The sequence below is a fragment of the Lissotriton vulgaris genome, chromosome 7 (assembly GCF_964263255.1).
Source record: "Lissotriton vulgaris chromosome 7, aLisVul1.2, whole genome shotgun sequence".
Classification (NCBI taxonomy): Eukaryota; Metazoa; Chordata; class Amphibia; order Caudata; family Salamandridae; genus Lissotriton; species Lissotriton vulgaris.
The window spans coordinates 178,791,545-178,804,944 of record NC_141695.1 but is presented as its reverse complement, the minus strand read 5'-3'; the positions used below and the strand labels follow the sequence as shown (position 1 = coordinate 178,804,944).

At 42.4% G+C, this 13,400-nt stretch overlaps 1 protein-coding gene across 2 annotated transcripts in view; it reads left to right on the top strand.

The window, feature by feature from the left end:
* Positions 1 to 13,400, top strand: part of LOC147701133 (sialic acid-binding Ig-like lectin 13) — a 559,755-nt gene that overhangs the window by 257,092 nt on the left and 289,263 nt on the right. The window lies entirely within an intron of this gene.

Sequence of the window (13,400 nt, the reverse complement as noted above, 5' to 3'; positions counted from 1 at the left end):
GCGAGAAAATTAACCTCTGAGCCGAGTATGTACCATACAATTAGGATCACCAGTACCTCTAAATATAGGACAGTGTATGCAAGTAGGCCAAGCCATTCCCCTGGGATTGGCACCTGGTCTCGAGGAGTTAGGAAAGTCGAAAGTTAATATTCTATCACACATCGATGGTGCCTCACTGCAGTAGCTTTTTCTAAATCATAGTTTGGTCTCTGCTCACACTATCTCTGGCTCCCACTTCCCACCTTTAGGGATAAGTCCACAATAGACTACATTTTCATCTCAGACCATCTAGTACCATACTTTAATAACTTTGAAGTGGACAATAGGGATGAGAGTGACCACAGGCCACTGAGGATGACCCTGCAGCTAAGCGGGGAATCTGCAACACAACTGGAAACACTAGGGGTTTCAACCGGCGAAGAACACCATGAAATCCTGAGGAGAATAAAATGGACTATCAATCTTGGCCTCAAAATCCTGGAGTGGGTAACTTACAAAGAATCACATTCCGTAGTCATGAGTGCACTGGGATGCACTCTTAGTAGAAATAAAATTAGCCATAGGGGTACAAATTGGAGGCACCCAAGTGCAGGATACCCACTCTCTGGGACCTTCGCAAACTATGAAATCAAGAGACCTAATTCACACAAAACGCAGTCTTTCAAGGGCCTTGATGGCAAGAAGCAAAGGCACCAAAAACCCCAGAGCTCAGGAAATAACAGTTCTCTGCACAGCACACAGGAGGAAAGTCTGGGAAATAGGCTCCAAGAAAATCGAGACAGAATGGTTGAAAAATGTTACCTTCCTCAAAGAAAGGGGACAACTTTGGAGATATATTAAGCAATTCACCAACAGGGCCAGATAAAAGAAAAGGAGTTGGTTAAACATGCAACTCATCTATGCTCAACCCAACAGGATATCACCCAGACTTACTCCCATCAACAATCTCCAACAAAAGATAAAGCCATTAAAACGTCCAATATCACAGTGGCCGAGGTAATTATCCTGATCAAAAATATGAGGTCAGATGTAGCTCCAGGACCCAATGGAGTTCCCGCATCTGTGTTTAAAGCCTCGCAGGGATTTTGGGCGGAGCAGTTAACAACACTTCTTAACCACACCTTTGCCACCTCTACTGTTCCACTATGGTGGAAAGGCTCAATACTTTCCCCAATTCCAAAAAAGAGGACAGCACAAAACCCGGAAATTACTGGCTTATTACTCTATTGGGTGTTGAAGCTAAAGCATCCGCCAGAATACTTTTGAAAGAACTGGAAGCCTGGGTAATAGATAATAATATTCTTCCCCTTTTTCAAAGAGGATTCAGGGCCCAAAGCTCTACCACAGACATCATCTTCGTACTCGGCCACCTGTCTAACCGCGCTATCCAGACATCTCAGTTACCACTTTCCTGCTGCTTTGTGGACTATAGTGCAGCTTTTGATAGGGTGGATTGTGGGAAGCTGTGGGAAACACTACATATTTGGGGAATACCCCAACAGCTACTAAAAGCCATAATTTCCCTATATCAGCGGACCTAGGTCCACATTAAAATCAGTCAAATATTAGTCACTGCTAAGGTACCAACTAATAATGGCTTAAAACAAGGGTGCGTACTTGCCCCTGTACTTTTCAATCTGTACACAACTGACCTGGGGAAAGTGCTGGAGGGGGCAAGTTTATTGCCCCCTAGACTTGTAAGAACGCAGCTTCAAATACTCCAGTATGCGGATGACATCGTAATTATGGATCACACCAGAACTGGCTTACAGAAGGCCCTAAAAGCTTTGCATGGATATAAACAACAGAACAAACTCCTGGTGAACCAGGAGAAGACCAGGATACTTATATTCGGGAAGTACCCTTGTAAGAAGACCACACATTAGCAACTTGGGGCCCTGCAAATTAAAATAAGTATGAGCTACAACTATTTAGGCTTCTGGCTATCGGAAGGGGCAAAACCTACAGCCCATCTAAAACATCTGAGAAGGAAAGCGGCTGGCATCATTTTCTCTTTAAAAAGCCTTAATCAGCGACTTTACAGTCCAACCTCTGAACCCATTTTCAAAGTTCTTAAGGCAAAACTAGTGCTCCCTCTTAACTATGGCCTTTTAGTTTTCCCCAGTGCCTTCAATAAGTTCCTTACGAACCATCAACTTTTGGCTTACAAAAAGGTCCTAGCTCTCAGGCCAGGAGAGCAAGAGTAAGGCTGGAGTTGGGTCTCACCAGTCCGGACATCACGTGCTCAAGTTATTTAATAAAATACTATATCAGGACCACGCGAGCACCAGAATTGTCCTACGAAGAGGAGGGTTCCCATTGGCATGTGCATTTGGCAACAGGCATTAGATTATTGGACATTAACATCCAAAATCTGCATAACCCTGACATCCCACTAACAGCCTAGAAGAAAACAGTGAATACACAGGCCAAGAGAATATCTTTTGAAAGGGACTTGGAAAACCTGCATTACCAATTCAATCTTTCCTCGCTGGACTCCTCATACACTATGGGAAAACCGCAGCCCTACCTGGAGCAAGCTCTGACAGTCCAGGCTCGGGGAAGAATCACCTACATGAGACTTCTCGCTTTGCCCATCATGGATTTTAACCCAACTTTGGCCCGGTAGGATAATTTAGTGGCTTGCCGACTGCAATTACCACCGTTAATCTTGGCTCCATCTGTTGTGCTGTTGCTCAAAGTTAGTCAGTGAGCGGAGGCGCTTGGTTCTCCCCATCTGTAGGTTGCTTGGCCTATAAAGTTGCAGGGAAGTTTACAATCTGTGCTTCTCTACTAAAACACCTCAAATTGCGGCCCGACTAGGGAAATTCACAGATGCATTACGAGCCAAACTGAAACTGAATTATAACAGTACTGAGTCGGCCATCAAGCAAGAGAGACTATGATAAAACTTTTCCTTAAATCCAGCATGCAACACCTCACTGCTAGATAAGACAATAATCCTAATAACAGTTATTTTAATGATTTTAAATCTTTTTAAACGACTACTTCATTCTAAACTAATTGCTTGAGATTTTAAACAAGTTTTTGTTTTATTGATAGAATATTGTAACAATTTTAATTAATTGAACAATAAAGATTCATTCATTCATTCATTCCATGCTCACAAAACACTGAATGACTAGCCAACCGCAGACTTGCAACCCCCCGTTAATTGCATAATCCTCGTACGCGTCAGCAGGTGATACACTATCTTGATAGACACCACGTTCAGGTGGCTATGCTCCAAGAGAAGCACCTGGCCCCTTGGTGATGCCAATGTTTCTATGCATACTCCACATATGCCAGAGGCACTGCTATCCTCATTAAGAAAAGCCTGGGGTACTGTCCACTGGGTTCCATACAGGACCCACACGGGAAATTCAGTATCATGTGGGGTAGATTGTCGGACCATTTGGTCAACCTGATAAACTGCTATGCACGCAACATTGATGACGCACACTACTTCACCCAGCTGTGGGAACACATACTGGAGGCCGGCTCCACATTTTTCTTATGGGGCGGGGATTTTAATTTGGCGAAAGAGCTGGAAATTGACTTTTCCCATCCACATTTGCCCTCTCACCTACAGGCCACCAAACACCTCTCAGACATGATGGCTGATCATCGACTCTTTAATGCTTGGCGTTTACTGCACCCAACACAAAAGGAGGGCACTTTTTTTTTTTACTTTACATAATATCTGGTCCTGCCTAGACTGCAAGGATATTGTCGGTTGGGCTAACTGTGGCTTAAAGAGATGACACAACTACCCTGCACCCTCTCAGATCAATCTCCGGTCCTAATGAAGCTGGACCGGAGCTACTTATTAGATAGCGCCTCCCGGGAGGAAATACGTCAAGAGATAGTAGACTTCTTCACCCGTAATATCGATAGTGTTCCCACCCATGGCTGTCTTTGGGTGAGCTTTAAAGTCATAGTTAGGGGCCTGTGTATTGCAAAGAGTGGCAAAGTTTTGAGGTCCCTTAGGGGCATGTTGCATAAACTAGAATTTGACATCAAACAAACAGAGACGCAGATTGCAGGACGCACTGCCACAAGCCCGGCTTAAAGAGCTCCTGGTAGTATTTGCAGAGGAAGCTGAATGCAAGGCCAAATTCTGAAATGCTATACTGCCAGATCTTACAATGAGGATGAGCGCCGTGGTAGGGCACCGGCGGAAGCCAGCAGAGTTCCTAGATTTGCTAACCAAATCCTGGAGATTACGGATGATGGGGGGCAGAGGCATGTCGGTACACAGGAAATCCTGGCCACCTTCACTAAATCCTACACTGTGCTCTACCACACGGATGATTGGGCTCCACCGGACATAGCCCCAAATTTTGAGGATACAGCTCTGGGTTGGATCAGCGATTCCCGTAGGGAGTTCTTATCCGCAAGCATCGAGTTCTATAAATGCTACAGTGAGCAATTGGTGCCTGTCCTCAAACAAGTCTTTGATGAAGCGCGTGACTCTGTGCATCTTCCTCTATCTATGGTGCTGGGTCTGATCATTTCCTAACTCAAACTGGGAAAGGCAGCTGATAAATTGCGAGGCCTACAGGCCCGTGTCCCTCATCGATTGTGATACAAAAATATTGGCCAAGGTGATAGCCAATCGACTATCTCTACTCCTGGAGGAGCTGGTCCTACCGAACCAAGCTGGCTTTGCCCTGGGCAGGGCCACCTCCCATAACCCGCACACCATCTTCGCGCTCCTCCACGACAACAGCCCCGATAGCTCAGCTGTTGTAGTTTTGTTAGATGCCACAAAGGCTTTTTGTTCACTGGAGTGAGGTTATACGTGAACAATTTTGGGTTGAATGGGTCTCCCCGTGCCTTTCCTGGCCTGGATCCAATTACTATACACTAAACCAGAGGTGGTGGTCCAGATAAATGGACTATACACAGACCCCATCAGGCGTGGCAACCGTCATGGCTGCCAGTACTCTCCATTACTTTTTGCCTTAGCTGTTTAGCCCTTGGCTGCCAAGATTAGTTAATATTATAGAGAGCATGCTATAATCTACCCATATTGCCAAATCCTAATATCCCTATATGCGGATGATATTACTCTCTACTTCCGCGAGCCTAGCCCTAATCCCATCCCGAGGGGATTCATCAAGTTTCGGCTTATATCGGGGATTCAATTAAACTGGAGTCACGTTTTTCCGATAACCCCTAACACTCCTCAATTCACACCTGACTACCCACTAAGTTGGTGTAGTGATGAAATCAAATATTTGGGTATCAACATCACCAGGAGCCCTAAGGAGACCATTAGAGCAAACTATGGGTCTGCGATTGAACAAATTGGCACATGGATAGACCGCTGGATCTCCCTTCCACTCACCCTGGCCTGTAGGGTGGCCCTGATGAAATTGAACATCCTCCCTAAGCTCCTCTACCTCTTTATAAATATATCTCACTACCCAGGGTGCCTTTTTTTAACATTCTTCACTCCCTGCTCATCAAACTAGCCTGGAGCGGGAGGCAACGCTGACTAAGTTGGACACTCACGACTGCCATTCTCTGGGAGGGGGGAATCGAAGCTTCAGACATGGAACTCTACTATCTCAGTGTTCAGGCCCACTATGCAACATATTGGCTTCGCCCACCACCTTTCATGCCACACTTAGCCATTGAACAAGGCTATATGTCATATACAACTCTAACATCCCTGCTAGGGGCGCAAGTCCAAGGAAAAAAGGTAACATGCTACACAGTCTCCTGTATCGATACTGCCTGGAAGTTGTTAACCGGGATGATGGGTACAACTTTACTCTACTCCCTCCTCATGCCTTTACCACGCCTTTCAGAAGCTGAGATATGATGCATAAAAGGGGTCTTTGTACATGGGGTGACCTATACCATGAGGGTCGATTTAAAGGCCAAGAGGAAATACTGACTGGGGATGCTGTCATGTCCCTGGTGATGTTCCTATATATTAGATTGAAACATGAAATGTGAGCCATCAGACCTTGCTTCCCACAGGAACCTTACACACTGGAGATCTTGCATATTATACTCAAAATGTCCAGGCCCCCACATGCTGTGTCTCGCAATTGCCGTGCAGCACTGGTGGAAAGAAGGCATACCCTACCGGGCGCCAGGGTTGCTTGGGAATGGGACCCAGATTCCCTTACGACAGATGAGCAATGGAAATTCTGCTGTTAGTAGACCGGCAAAATAAGAGCCAGTAGTAGGTTGCATATTACGCATTTCAAATTTCTATATAGACTATACTATACACCTACACTGCTCTGCAAATACTAGCAGCAAGAAGATGATCGTTGTGTACGATGTCACCAAAAAGGAGCTGACTTCTTACGTCAGGCGTGGGCATGAAGCACTGTCTGAGATGATTGCACCCCCACTTCTGATCTCTCCCCTGCTTGTTATGTTATGTTATGTTAAAATAATTTGTAAAGCGAGCTTACACCAAGCGGTTTCATGGTGCTGTGAATGGGATGCAACAGTGGAATGGTGACAAAAGCTTACTCATATGCCTGAGAGAACAGAAGGGTTTTAAGGAGAGTTCTGAAATGAGTGTAGGAGGTTACTAATCTGAATTCCATGGGGAGGGATTTCCAGAATTTAGGGCCCTAAAGGGAGAATCTCAGACCACCATGTTTCTTCCGTTTGACAAAAGGGATGATATTCAGGTTCAAGTGAGAGGAGCGGAGTTCCCGGACAGGAGTATAACAATGTATCAAGGAAGAAACTGCTAGGCTACCCAGCAGACGCCCTCAGGATGTATAGAAAATTCACAGCCATGGGCAACTCTTGGCCAAACGGAGATGGGGCAGGGGGCGAGCTGCATGATTTTATATATGGCAAAGACCAACTAACAAGTTATGCAGTTTTGTTGCTGACTACTTGCTGCCCCAGAGACATTTGGGAACCACTGTTTGCATACCTACAAGCACAAAATGAGGATACTGAGGGAACCCTTCTCTATGGTGGACTGGGAAGGTACCCCCTGAAGGGTGATACAGCATTATGCCACACAGAACCAAACTAAGTACACAATATGTCTAGCTGAAAAGTGTAACATGTGTGGGATACAGGTCTGCACTCTCTTTTTGCTAAAGTTCCCCATAGGCCCCGGATGGACTATGTACTGTGGGGTATAAGCAAGTCAACTCTATGATTTAAATATCGGTGTTTGTACTATAAGAGCCTGTAAATTAGGTGGTTTATTTTCTACTTTCTTTTTCTGATATCTGATGTGAAGCTGCTTTATAATATAATGTGGTACTCTACAAGTCTGAATCCAGCTGACACTCTGGTTTATTTTGTTATATGACAAAAATGATAAATACAGTTTTAAATTGATAATAAATATACATAAATAAGGAAATGTAAAAAATAAAAAGATTTCTTACTCTGAATACAATCAAGCAGTGTTGGGAGAGGGGCCGCCACGCTAATGTCAAAATAAACCAAAAACAAAACCAGGAGCAGCGAAGGGAGGAAGGGGATTCAAGCACGACTCTCTGAGGGAAAGGGTTAAAGTTTGCCAAAGGTGCTGTGGACCGGAGGAGCAAAGACGCTAAAAACCAGAGAGGTGGGCAGGACCTGGGAGGGAGAAATACTGAGGGAGGCATGTGTAGGAGGAAAGAGGGAGGAATATGAATGAGAGATCAGAATTCCGATTTAGCCTACTGGCAAAAGGCTCAAGCATCCTGTGATTCTGGGCAAATTCCTTAATCTCAATCTCCCAGTGGGAGTTGTCCCCCAGTGCACTGCTTTGAAAGATACCCGAAGGTATAATGAACTTCAAACAAAGACCAAGTGCATTCCAAGTCAATTTGTAATTGTATTAATCATCTCATCATTACAAATGTCTTAGTTTTCATCCATGCGACAAAGTTCATTTTTTAAATTTGAAACAATACATCCAAATTCATTATTTCCATATCCCTATGCATTTCGGGCTTGTCCAGCCCTTCATCATGGGAATAGTCTTTGAAAAAATAAAAACGGACTGATATCAGTGGTGATATCTGCTGTACACATTTCACATTTAAGCAAACATTTTTTCAATAAGAAAACAACTATTGTTTAAACCTCAAACCATCCTCAAAAAGCTTCATGCATGATCGTACATTTAACTGCGAACCTAATGTTTAATGACTGTCCATGTTAGCGATGTTAATGGTGAGCTACGTTGTATGACAAAATATAAAGAACCGTGTTATAACTTGTGTTTCCCTGCTGCTCAGCTGGTATGTATGTCATATGGAATGTTGGATGATTGGAATGTTGCTGTGCTGTGAATGTGAGTTGAGTGAGGGCTGAGCAGCAGGACTGCTGCTCCTGATGGGGTTAACACTGTAACTTATAATCTATCATCTTAATTAAATAAAGTAACTTGCTTAATCTACTTGGAGATGCCAGCTCCTTATTGATTACATCATTTGGCGATTGTGGGAATAAAGAATCTACGCGTGCAACTTTTAAGGAAAAGAGCAGAAGGTTGAAGTCTGGACTGAAACTGAAAAATGAAGGAAATGTCTGGTCTGAAACTAGAAAATGAAGAAAAGTAAACTTCAAGGTAAATGACTTTTATGTTTATCGCACTATTGGCTAAAACGTTATTTGGCACAAAAGGAAAACCCCATCAGTGACCCTGCCATCGGTCGCCCTGCTCCTGATGGGGTTAACACTGTAACTTATAATCTATCATCTTCATTTAATAAAGTAACTTGCTTAATCTACTTGGAGATGCCAGCTCCTTATTGATTACATCAAACCGCCACCAAACGATTGTAATTTCAAACATCAAGTAAAAGGCATCAAGTTAAATGTAAATTCAATGAAGGCAGGTAAGTTGATAGCTATCTGATTTCAAAACAAGGGTTAAACTACAAGTTGCTTGCACGGAGTAAGGAAAATACACCCTCAACCACATTAAACAAATCATGACAAGTCGCGCCCAACTTTTTGTGCCAAAATAGGTTGACAGAGATACGGAAAATACTCACAGGAAATGTGTTACCAAGACGCTATGAATCACAGCTTCCCATTAGCGTTTAAGGTTCATGCTCATGCGAGTTTAAAAGTAGCACGCCGAGTGCATTAGTATTTAGACAACAACGACGGACTGATTACTCGTCCGAGGTGTGGGGGCCATTTTGGAACAGTTAAAGAGTTGTAAACAGAATCATATGGGGGCCATGATAGAGTAGTGAAGAACCAGTGATAACGAAATCGAATGACTCACTCATGAAAGATTAGTGAAGTAAATAACATAAAGGTGCTGCGTGGACGTTAGTCCAATAAAGTACTATCCGGTTGAGTCTCAATTGTAATCACATTTTCAAAGTGGTGGCGAAGTCTAATGTTTCTCATCAATTTAAAGAAACTCACTTCTAGTTCAAGAGTGTTAGAGCAGCACCTTTATGGCTCCCATCAGTCATAAATTAATTGATACTTTTGAGAACCTGGTGAAACAAGATTTAACCACTTTACGATTCCAAACCAAACTGAAACACAGCAATTTGACTGTCAAGGAAAGATCTTTGTTGAAGAAGATGGCTGAAAATACAGATATAATCTGTCAAAATGCGGTCAAGGGTGGCGCCTGAGTCATAATGGACAGAGAATTCTACCACAAACAAGTGCAACTTCATGTAACTGATATCACCACCTATGCACCCTTGGACAGGAACCCCACTGAAGAGTTCAAAGAAACACTTGAAAACATCCTGTTACAAGCTCTGGAAGATAACATCATCACTGAAAAAACCAAATGGTTTTTGACTCAGGAACATCCCAAGACTCCTTCACTGTATATGCTACCGAAGGTCCATAAGGATCCCAAGAGACCTCTATTCAGACCTATAGTCTCCACAAGGGGGAGTATTCACGAGCCAGTTGGGAAACTACTAGATAAACACCTACAACCTTTGGTGGTTAGAACACCCACATATATTTGGGATAACACTCACTTTTTGAACAAACTGGAAAACATACAGTTATCAGCCAGTGAAGAATATTGGCTTTGCACGGTGGATGTGAAGGCGTTGTATATGTCTATCCGGCATAATCTAGGGATTGAAGGTATAGAAAATGCCATTTTGAATTCTGACATCAACCCGACACTTCAACCTTTCCTGATGGAACTACTAGGATTCACATTGTATCAAAGTTATTTTATTTGGAGAGAAACATGCTACCTACAAATTAACGGGACTTCAATGGGCAATTGTGCCGCCCCAGTCTACGCAAATGTATTCATGCACTACTTTGAACAGAACAACATCCTCAACCAACCAGATTGGGCCCAATCTGGTAGGTTGTATGTAAGATATATTGACGACATCTTTCTACTGTGGTCTGGACCAGAAAGCAGCCCGATACAATTCTTGGAAGGTTTAAATAACATCAATGATCGAATACAATTCACATGGATGTATGATCGGAATACTGTCAACTATCTTGATGTACAGGTGATATTTGAGAATTTGAAATTTCGAACGACGATATATCGGAAAGAGACTGATCGCAATAGTACCTTGCACTATACCAGTTTTCATAGGCAGAACCTCAGGAACAATCTTCCATTGTCTCAACTTATGAGAATTAAAAGTATTGTTTCGAATGACACTGACTGTCAAACACAAATGAACATTATGTGTCAAAGATTCAGTGAACGAGGATACCCAGATGACATTGTGAATAATGCTAAATCTAAGTGTGAATCCATGAAGAGAGAAGATTTACTAAAGTCTAAACCCAAGAAGAAACAAAAACGCATGACAGTAGTTTCTAAATATTCAAGGTTGAGCAACAAATACCGCAACATAATACTGAGACATTCGTCTCTGTTGAGTAAGGAACCTGACTTTAGAGGATTATTCGAACATAAACCTATTCTTGCCTACACACGTGGTGTTAATATCAAAGAACTGCTAACCCACCCTAGGACCACGAGTTCAACTCCTAGGTTTAAAGGACTTCAACCATGTTACATTTGCAGTAATTGCAACAACGTCATCAAGGGCAATACCTTACATCACCCCATGAAAGGTTACAAAATTAAACTTAAGGTCAACGCAACATGTGACACACCTAATGTGATCTACCTACTGAAGTGCCCATGTGGCTTGTGCTATGTTGGCCACACAGAAAGAAAAATAAGAACCAGAATCTTGGAACACAAGAGCAATATAAGAACTGCTAATACTAAATCAGCTGTAGCAATGCACTTTTCTGAACACAGACACAAAGTAGCTCAGCTACAATTCATGATTTTGGAGAACATTGTCAACCAGGAGGGCATGAACCCCAAAAATAAACTGCTTCAAAGAGAGATTTTTTGGATATGATATTTGAGCACGATGCTGCACACTGGGCTGAATGATCGCATGGAATTTCTTTGCTATCTTTAAACAGACTTATTATGCCTTTAACTCATGATTATCCTGAATTGTCATGTATTTTCATATGTATCATTGTACCTATATGCTTATATATCTTACTGTTCTTTCTCCCATATTTAGACATTATTTTTTGATTAACTTTAGGATTGGGTCACGTTTATCCTCTTGTTTTTTTACTCTTGTGTTATTTACTTCACTAATCTTTCATGAGTGAGTCATTCGATTTCGTTATCACTGGTTCTTCACCACTCTATCATGGCCCCCGTATGATTCTGTTTACAACTCTAACTGTTCCAAAATGGCCCCCACACCTCGGACGAGTAATCAGTCCGTCGTTGTTGTCTAAATACTAATGCACTCGGCGTGCTACTTTTAAACTCACATGAGCATGAACCTTAAACGCTAATGGGAAGCTGTGATTCATAGCGTCTTGGTAACACATTTCCTGTGAGTATTTTTCGTATCTCTGACAACCTATTTTGGCACAAAAAGTCGGGCGCGACTTGTCATGATTTGTTTAATGTGGTTGAGGGTGTATTTTCCTTACTCCGTGCATGCGACTTGTAGTTTAACCCTTGTTTTGTAATCAGATAGCTATCAACTTACCTGCCTTCATTGAATTTGCATTTTACTTGATGCCGTTTACTTGATGTTCGTAATTACAATCGTTTCGTGGCGGTTCTTTATATTTTGTCATACAACGTAGCTCACCATTAACATCGAGAACATGGACAGTCATTGAACATTAGGTTCGCAGTTAAATGTACGATAATACATGAAGCTTTTTGAGGATTATTTGAGGTTTGAACAATAGTTGTTTTCTTATTGAAAAAATGTTTGCTTAAATGTGAAATGTGTACAGCAGATATCACCACTGATATCAGTCCGTTTTTATTTTTTCACAGACTATTCCCCTGATGAAGGGCTGGACAAGCCCGAAATGCATAGGGTTATGGAAATAATGAATTTGGATGTATTGTTTCAAATTTAAAAAATGAACTTTATCGCATGGATGAAAACTAAGAAATTTGTAATGATGAGATGATTAATACAATTACAAATTGACTTGGAATGAACTTGGTCTTTGTTTGAACTTCATTATACCTTCGGGTATCTTTCAAAGCAGTGCACTGGGGGACAACTCCCACTGGGAGATTGCGATATTGTATTGACTTGAACGCTGATTTGTTCAGACAGCGAAGCCCGGGTTTGCACGCGACAACCTTTTATCAATTAGACTTATTGTTTACTCAACGGTGCGTGTCTAACCCCATATAACAAATTCCTTAATCTCCCATACCTGAAAAGTGAATGAACAGAGAGCAAACAAATAGCATTTTTTTTCTGGCTAATTGTATTTATTTCAATTTGGTTTACTTTCCTTCTGCTCTGTGGACTATATATTTTATTTATTTTATTTGAGCGATTTTTAGAGCGCGCAAATACCCCAGGGTGTCTCTGCGCTATAGTTGCAGAACTCTCAAGTGGATAGGGGAGATTTAGGCTGGGAACAACCAAGTTTTTAGTTTGTTTCTAAAATTGAGCAGAGTCGGAGCAGATTTGATGTGGAGGAGGAGCGTGTTCCACAATTTGGCTGTGGCGACACAGAAGCGTTTGTCGCCCCAATTAGCTCTTCTTGTTCGAGGGACTCTTAGTAAGTGAGCTGAGGATGAACGTAATGTTCTTGGGTGTTCGAACGGGCAGAAGGCTTGTCTTAAAAATAGAGGGCCTCGGTTGTGGATAGCTTTATATGCTATGCATAAAGCCTTGAATTTGATCCTACTCCTCACCGGCAGCCAGTGTAACTGTCGGATGTAGGGGGAGATAGATGCAAATTTAGGGATAGATAACAGGGTCCTGGCTGCTGCATTTTGCACTGTCTGCAATTTGTTGAGGACCTTTTGTTGTGCATTTAGTAGCAAGGCATTACAGTAGTCTGTTTTGGAGAAGACTAATGTGCTGACTAAGGTTTTGCCTGCGGATGGAGGTAGGTAAGGGATTAGCTTTTTG